Below are 9299 nucleotides of genomic sequence, written 5' to 3'. Positions count from 1 at the left end.
TAAGGTGGTAACTTATTGTAGTTTTAATTTACATTTCCCTGATGATTAGTGATGTTGAGAATTTTTTCATATGTTTACTGGCCATTTGTCTAACTTCTGTTCATGTCTTTTGCCCACTTTTTGATGGGGTTGTTTGTTTTTTCCCACTTATTTGTCTGAGTTCTTTGTAAATTCTCAACGTTATCCCTTTGTCAGATATATAGTTTGCAAATGTTTTCTCTCAATTCATAGGTTGCCTATTCACTCTGTTAATTATATTGTCTGCTGTGCAGAAGCGTTTTAATTTAATTAAGTCCCATTTATTTATTTTTGTTGTTTATGCATTTGCCTTTGGGGTCTTAGTCATAAATTCTTTGCCTATGTCAATGTCTAGAAGAGTTTTTCCTATGTTTTTTTTTCTACATTTTTTTTTTTTTTATTGCATCTCAGCCTTTTGGCTAAGATCAAGTGTAGTATCTGTTCTTCTAGAATTTTTATGGTTTCATGCCTTACATTTAAGTCTTTTATCCATCTTGAATTAATTTTTGTATATGGTGAGAGATAGGGGTCCTGTTTCATTCTTCTTCATGTGACTATCCAATTTTCCCAGCACCATTTACTGAATATGGCATGTTTTCCCCAATGTATGTTGTCTGTTTTGTGAAAGATCAGTTGGTTGTAGGTAGATGGTTTAATTTCTGGGTTCCCTGTTCTGTTCCATTGGTCTATGTCTCTACTTTATACCAGTATCATGCCGTTTTGGTTACTATAGCTTTGTAGTATAATTTGAAATCAAGTAATATGATGCCCCTCTGATTTGTTCTTTTTGCTTAAGATTGCTTTGGCTATATGGGCTCTTCTTTTGGTTCCAAATGAAGTTTAGGATTATTTTTTTTCTAGATCTGTAAAATATAACATGGGTATTTTGATGGAAATTGTGTTGAATCTGTAAATCATTTTGGGCAGTATGGACATGGTAAAGATGTTGATTCTAGCAACCCATGAGTAAGAGTTTTTTTCCCATTTGTTTGTGTCATTTGCAATTTCTTTCATCAGTGTATAGTTCTTGCAGAGATCTTTCACCTCCTTGATTAAGTGTATTCCTAGGTATTTTATTTTCTTTATAGCTATTTTGAATGGTATTAGGTCCTTGGTTTGACTCTCAGCTTGACCGTTATTAGTATATAAAAATGCTACCGATTTGTGTACATTGATTTTGTAACCTAAGACTTTAATGAACTTATTTACCAATATTTAATCTTACAATATTAGGTTTATATTTTATTTTTAGATGAAGAATAAAAACTAATAGAAACTAAATGATATTTCAATAGCTGATATAATATAGTGAGTGGGTTTTATAAAGGCATATTGACATTTCACTCACTGACCAGATTAGTAAGGACTTTGGGTTAGCATCTTATTGGTGTGTGAACATTGACCAATATTAAGCTACGTAAACAATAATGGCTTGTAATAAAATCAGAGGCACACATTTTAATTAGTAACTAATTATTTAATCAGCATTTTATGATTAAACTGATATTTAAAGATAAAAGCCTTAGGCTTTTAAAATGAATATTAGGCTTTTTTATATATGTATATATGAAATCTTTAATTTAGAGAACTAAAAGTTTTTAATAGTTAATAAATTTGGTTTTATAATATGAAATCTGTAGAATACTTGTTAGCTACTTCATGAATATTTGTTGAATTAATGGATGATTTTAATATTGGTAGTCAATTGTAGTAGGTGCTTCAAAGTGGAATACACTATTTTAAGAATTAAAGAATTTTTTTTCCAGTGGACTTTTTCCATCCTTGTCTTATTTTTAAAATTTCAAAATATTAAAGCCGTACAAATGTTTTTGGTTACATGGATCACTTTTGTAATGCTTGAGTTGCAGCTATAGATATTCCCATCATCCAAATAGTGTTTATTGTCCCCATTAGGTAGGTTTTTGCCCCTCCTCTCCTCCCTTCTCCCCTCCTCCCCTTCCTCCCTTCTTGATTTTCACTGAATTTTACTTCCCTCTGTGCACATATGTGCTCATTGGTTAGTTCCAATTTAATAATGAGTACACATGGTGTTTTTCCATTCTTGAGATACTTCACTTAGGTGAATGGTCTACAATTCCAACCAAACTGTAGCAAAAGGCATTAATTCATCCTTTTTTATGGCTGAGTAGTACTCCATGTGTCTGTGTGTGCACTTGTATATATATATACATTTTATTATATATACACACACACATTTTATTAATCCACTTACGAATTGACAGGCACTTGAGTTGTTTCCACATCTTTGCAATTGTGAATTTTGCTGCCTTAAACATTTGAGTGCAGATGTCTTTTTGATAGAAAGACTTCTTTTCCTTTGGATAGATACCCAGTAGTGGGACTGCTAGTGGGGTAGGTCTGTTTTTCATAATATTTCTGACCACTAGATCTCATCTTTCCCATATCCCACACCAACACAAACATACTTTCAAATACAAGCACATAAACCCTTGTACCCAAACAAATTTAAAGGATGCATTAATGCGACTTTCAGTTAGTTGAAAACATGAAAACCATCGTCTGTCTAACAGATTCCATTCTTAAAGAAAGGATGCAGAGAGATATATATTTGTCACTGAGTTTTCCTTAAATTTGGAGGAGGTGGTAGACAGGTATGGAAACAAGGAAAGACTTTCAAATGTGTAGTAGGAGTCTTTTAGAGGACCAAACAAGTTGTATATAAGGGAGGCAAATCAAATTAAGTTGATTTGAGTGGGAGTGCTCAACACTGGTGATGTGATGTAAGCTGGTAACTCAGAGGAGGGCCACACAGTGGGTAAGAGGAAAGATTCAAGAGCCTGGCTGCTTGCATTTAAGTTTGGGTTCCACCACTTGGTAACTGTGTAACTTTGGCTAATTTCCCCATTTATAGAAAGGAACTGATAATATTGTCAAGATTAAAGGAGTGAATATACGTGTTTAAAGCTGTGCTGACATGTTAAATGCTATATTTTTATATATCTTTTTTTGCAAATTAAGGTCTATTTTTATAAAACTCTAAAGGAACTTGGCAAATAAGCAGTAGGAGATTGATCTGTTTTTTTCTTAGAGGGTTTGATTAAATGCTGATTGAAATTGGAGTTATCAAAAGAGCCTATTGATCAAATATGGAACATAATTCATAAAAATATGGAAATTATTTTGAAAATGTTTTGTGCCAGAGGCCATAAAGATCATGTGTCACTGAATTAAATGTACTCTTATGAAATATGCATATAAAATATATAGAAGATAGTGTTTGACTATATAATTAATTCTAATTTTTAATCATAAGTTTTACAAATATAGGAACCAAAAGATTACTTAGTTAGATAGTTCATTTTCCAGATAAGAAAATAAAGAATCAATGAAGGTAACCAATAATTCAAGGACACACAGTCACAAATCTGGAATAAGTTCTGGATCTTAGGTCAATACATTTTTTATTACAGCAGGCTGCCATTTAATCACAGAAGGGCTAACATTCGGTCCCCTAGCAGGAAAATAGAACTTGTAAATATTATTTATTTTAAACCCTTTAAATTTTGCTTTCTAATTTCTTAAAAGCATAGTAATTTTGTTAGTTATATACAAACTATAAATGTATTCTGCAATATAGAAAAGTACAAAAATTGCTCCTCCAATCAACTGAAGCCCTAATACTCCAAAATAGTCATTATTAATAGGAGATTAATACCTTTCCAGATACCTTTCTAACTATCAATATAGATGTAAAACCAGATAGCAAGATACATAAAAATTGTTTTATATAAATACTATAGTATTTCATATATATTTATATGGTTATATAGTTAATATCTATTTTACAATTAAGTCATAAATATATTTAAATTTAATTTGAATTTAACTTGGAAAAACAACTAATTGGAAACTAAAGAAATTGTTGAATTATAGTCTAGCTTCTCAAAACTTGATTTCTTAATTTTTTTTTTTTTTGAGACAGAGTCTCACTCTGTTGCCCGGGCTAGAGTGAGTGCCGTGGCGTCAGTCTAGCTCACAGCAACCTCAAACTCCTGGGCTTAAGCGATCCTACTGCCTCAGCCTCCCGAGTAGCTGGGACTACAGGCATGCGCCACCATGCCCGGCTAATTTTTTGTATATATATATTTTAGTTGTCCATATAATTTCTTTCTATTTTTAGTAGAGACGGGGTCTCACTCTTGCTCAGGCTGGTCTCGAACTCCTGACCTCGAGCGATCCACCCGCCTCGGCCTCCCAGAGTGCTAGGATTACAGGCGTGAGCCACCGCGCCCGGCCAATTTCTTAATTTTGATTCATGTCTTAGTTGACTGAATTTCATTATTACGTTATTGGGGGTTCTTGATTGCAAACATTGAAATTGGCTGGATAACATGAGAGAATAAATATATTCTAAGGGTACTGAGTAATTCAGAGATTTACAGAATGATCGGAGAACCAGGCTCAGACAGGAGTCAAGGGTGTCCAGGCAAGGACAAGATGCTGCTGTGTGATCAGTCTCCTGAGCATTTAACCATTTGCCACTTAGACACTTGCCATTGTTTTCATCATTGACATGACTGGATACACATTGTAATGCTGACAGACTTTGATGCCCCTACATATTTATTTCCATGCTTCTGGATATTTTTTCCCATATAACAATATACCTCTTCTTTTATCACAACGTCCATGCAAATATTGAAACGTCCTTATAACAGATACACGATTAAATACTCAGCTGTGGATGGGAGAAACTCTGCCACATTTATTGTACACGTCCATGATCCACTGTCAGGGGGTTGGGAAAGGGAGAAATCAATACTTTATGTTATGCAGGAGAGACTAGGGACAGGTCCAACCTAACCAGGATTTCTTTAAAAAGGAAATGGGTTCAGGTGCTAGGCATACAAATTGACAATTACCCACCAAAATAGTAAGGCTACTTTTTTTAAGCATTCAAAATTTCAGTGTTTTCTTTTTTTCTTGAGGATTGCTCTGTTACATTATACTTTTAGTACACTCTGAGTTGGCTATTTGTAAAATTCTTGATTTGCACTTGCCCTTTGAAGTTATTGCTCCATTATCATCGGTCATGAAGCATGGTACTAGTTCTCTTATCACATCTTCTCTATTCAAGATGACTTGTTTTTTTTCTTCCTAAGTATTGTTTATCCTTGAAAATCAACAAGAGAATGAGGAAATGTTTTTAATATAATATGATCCACATCTTTTTTCTTGAACATGATGTACCCTTTCAATCTGCAGATTTCATTTTTTCTCCTTTAATTTGTGTAAATATTCTCCACTGGAGGTGTGCATGGTCTTTGTTGAGGGACCTGGTTTTTTAAATGAATTTTGTGAAATATACTATGTCAGAGTTTAATACATCAAGTTGGAAATTTACCTTAGATCCATACTTTCCAAATTACTTTATCCTTAAAGTTTATTATGGACAATGATAAGTCATGGCAGTTATTTCTTTCTCTGTAGAGTTCTAGAAATTTTGTTAAAGCTAGGTTGAGGTATGTAGACTTTAATGACTTCCCATTTGATTCTTCCCACTCTTTACTCACTCTCTTGTGTTTCTTTTCTTCCATTTTTGGAGGTATTATAAAACATTACCAGATTTTGTCTTCCTCTAAGTTCCTGGGAAGTATGGGTAGGTTTAAGAGCCTATACCTTCTGTTTCATTTTTTTACCTCCATTTTCCTCCCCAAATTTAGTTCAGGAAGTTATATCTCTTTTCTTTGTATCTGGTTCTTGCAGATAAAATTTAAACTTTTTTGCCTATTACTCTCCCTTTCAATTCCATGCAGTGATTGAGAAAGAATGTTTGTGATTTATCTTCACACTGCTATTTTTACTAAGAATGTAGATCTCCTCAAGAATTGTGCATGGGCCGGGCGTGGTGGCTCACGCCTGTAATCCTAGCACGCTGGGAGGCAGAGGCGGGAGGATCACTTGAGGTCAGGAGTTCAAGACAAGCCTGAACAAGAGCAAGACCCCATCTTTGCTAAAAACAGAAAGAAATTATATGGACAGCTAAAAAAATATATATAGAAAATTAGCGGGGCATGGTGGCTCATGCCTGTAGTCCCAGCTACTCGGGAGGCTGAGGCAGAAGGATCTTAAGCCCAGGAGTCTGAGGTTGCTGTGAGCTAGGCTGATGCCACGGCACTCTAACCTGGGCAAGAGAGCAAGATGCTGTCTCAAAAAATAAATAAATAAATAAATAAAGAATTGTGTGTGTGTGTGCGTATTGCATTAACTTTGTTATTACAACCGTAAGTTAATTTTTCTTTATAATTAAAGGGTTTCAATGTTCATAGTCAGGTCTTGATATGGTTAATAAGTCTTGACCTTCCTATTTTTTGTTAATACATTGTGAGTATGAAGTGTGTACTTAAGTGTTGGAATTTTCTTTTGGGAGGTTATGCAAGGGAATGTTTTCTGGAATGTCTTCTAAAAAGATGAGGATGTCATTTATAGCTTTCTCTCCTAAATGAGAACCATTATAGATTAGACACTGTACATCAGGCGTGTTCTGATCTCTCAGTAGGCCTGGCATATCTTTAAAAATGCTTTTACCATTTATAGAAGGTCGTTAATCTTTCTTTATACACTTGTTTAATGTTGCCTTTAAACATAGTCTTTATTGAATGATTTTTAAAAGAGATTTGCCTTCCTTCCTATTGTCTGAAAACTACTTGCTTTCTACTTACTACTCAGCTAAGAACTGATAGAGCTGAAGCTCTCTATAAAAACACTATTTGCATTCCATTGACCTACAAATTCACCTTTTAAGTGCTCTTTAGACTTCCAATAAATAGTTTTATGTTAGTATATCTCAAAATCTTTTCTAGATTATTTATCCTAATAATATTGTTACTCAGCAGGATATTTTAAAGAAATTTTAATATTACTTTAGTATAAAATTAACTATATTTTAGGGTGTAAAATTCTGATTCATTTGAAAACTAAATTATATTTATTGTGATCCCTTTTTCGATGTGTCAGTTTGACTAGTCTACAGCCCCCAGTTATTCAATCAAACACACAAATCTATACGCTTTTGTGATGAAATTTTACAAATATGCTTAATATCCCTAATCAATTGGCTTTAAGTAAGGGCAATATAAGAGTGATTATCCTGGATAATTTGAATGGGTCTCACTTAATCAGTTGGAGGCCATAAAAATAGAGAATGTAGGGGGGTGGAGAGAGAGAGAAAGAGAGAAAACACCACCTTTGCTGCCTGTGGACAATAGCTTCGGTCTGTGCCGGAGAAGTTCCACCTTGCTTGAGATCTTTCCTTACTGTCTGCCTATGGGTTTTGGACTTGTGTAGCCAGCTCCCCCCATTGCATGAGCTACTTTTGAAAAATAAATATCTTTATACATCTTTTATCAAATCTGCTTCTTTGGTTAATTTTTGACTATACAATTATGGGTTTTTTAGAAGTTTTATGATAATGTCATAAAATGAAGCAAACTCTATGAAAATTTAAGCAAAAAGAAAAATATTAAGACTACAGAATGGTAACTTTTGAAGCAAACTCTCAAAGCCTGTACAGTCTACTTGTTAAGTGACATAGTAATTTTTTAAACTACCTCTTAAAGAATAGTATTGCACATATTTTTAACATTGAAGTTTGGAGGAAGCGTCTTGATTGCATAATCCACTGATGTTCGAATCATGCTTTGTGAATTCTAAGAGTAGCGGGGAATCTACTATTCTAGTTAGAGGTGCCAGTAAGAGGCAAAAGCTGCAGGGCTTGAGCTGATGGGGCTCTGGGTCCCCTCCCTGCTCTACCCAAGTAGTTCTTTATTTATTTAATTTACAAATAGGGCTTCTGTGTATGATTTTGTTTGAAAACCACTGGTCTAATTTATACCATATATATAATCTATGTATATGTTAACATTATATATAGATTATATATATATATATGACCAACACAAACCCAAGAAAAGTTAAGTGGGCAGTCTAAATCTCATATTTAGCAGAGGTGAAATTAGAACTCATATCTTCTGATTCCAAACCAAGAGCACAGTTTATTTATTTTCCAATGCTGCTATAAACTATAATAGTAAATTTTTCCATGACAGGATCTATGTGTTATGCATATATGTACATTGGAGATTTTAAATTTAATGGCACAGGCAAAAAGGACACACATATCCAAATTACTATGTGAATGACACTATAATGCAGGAAATAAATACTATTGCATTTGAGAAGAATTAAAAATCAGTGTGAGGTACAAGGCTTTATGGACAAGTTTGAATTTGTACTAAGTCTTAATGTTTTGCTAGCATTTTAATATTCAGTAATTAAGAGGCAGAGAATTATGCACATATGTACTGTAAAAACAGTGGAAAAAATTTATTCGTATTTTCCCCTAACAAAAATTAATTTAGTACCTCCTATGTCCAGGTACTATTCATGGCATGCAGTACACACTGATGATGATTATAAAAAAGAAAAATACTTGCCCTAAGAGGCTTACATTCTCTAGATGTAATTGATAATTACATCGCCAAACTTGTTGGGTTAGAAAGTTGGAATTAAAGAGCAAAAAGAGTAAAGAAAGAAGAATGGTTAGGACTTAGATTGTGAAGGGTCCAGAAAGCCAGGTTGTAGCACCTGAAATATGACCCTGGCAATGAGGTGGAGAAATGGAGACCAATTGAAAGTAATTGCAATCTTGTAAAGGGGAAATGACCAGTAAATAAAGTGGGTCAAGTAGCATATTAGTTTTCTGCTGCAGCTGTAATGAATTTTCATAAACTCAGTGGCTTAAAGCTGCACAAATTTATTATCTTATAGCTTTGTAGGTCAAGAGTCTGACATGAGTCTCACTGGGCTAAAACCAAAAGCAGGGCTGCCTTCCTTTCTGGAGGCCCTAGGGGACAATCTGTGTCCTTGACTTTTCTAGCTTTTAGAGGTGAACTGGGATCAAATCTGTCCCCACCCAGGGCATTATCTGTTCCACACATTTGAGCTCTATGGAATTTTTAAGAGGTTCCCCACTGGTGCTCACACCTCAGCATCATTGCCTCAGAAGACCCAGGGCAAGAAATAAGAATCGGGAAGTACAGGCCAGATACCAGGCACTGCCAAGTTGCACCTGTGTGAAGCTAGTGGCAGCCTCTGTGAAATATATTGCTGTAGTCGTGGCTAGATTAATAGGGCAAGAGGATTTGATTTTGATGTGATTCATAAAGGTGTGCAGTACAGCCAATATATTGCACCATTCAGGACTATTGTGCCCTTCATTAGGTCCAGTCTACTACATA

At 34.4% G+C, this 9299-nt stretch overlaps 1 pseudogene; it reads left to right on the top strand.

Moving 5' to 3' along the window:
- Positions 1-417: 417 nt before the first annotated feature.
- Positions 418-597, top strand: LOC138396077 (U2 spliceosomal RNA; annotated as a pseudogene).
- Positions 598-9299: the final 8702 nt, after the last annotated feature.

The sequence above is a fragment of the Eulemur rufifrons genome, chromosome 15 (assembly GCF_041146395.1).
Source record: "Eulemur rufifrons isolate Redbay chromosome 15, OSU_ERuf_1, whole genome shotgun sequence".
Lineage (NCBI taxonomy): Eukaryota > Metazoa > Chordata > Mammalia > Primates > Lemuridae > Eulemur > Eulemur rufifrons.
The sequence above is the reverse complement of the archived record's forward strand: the minus strand, read 5'-3'. Positions and strand labels throughout refer to the sequence as shown.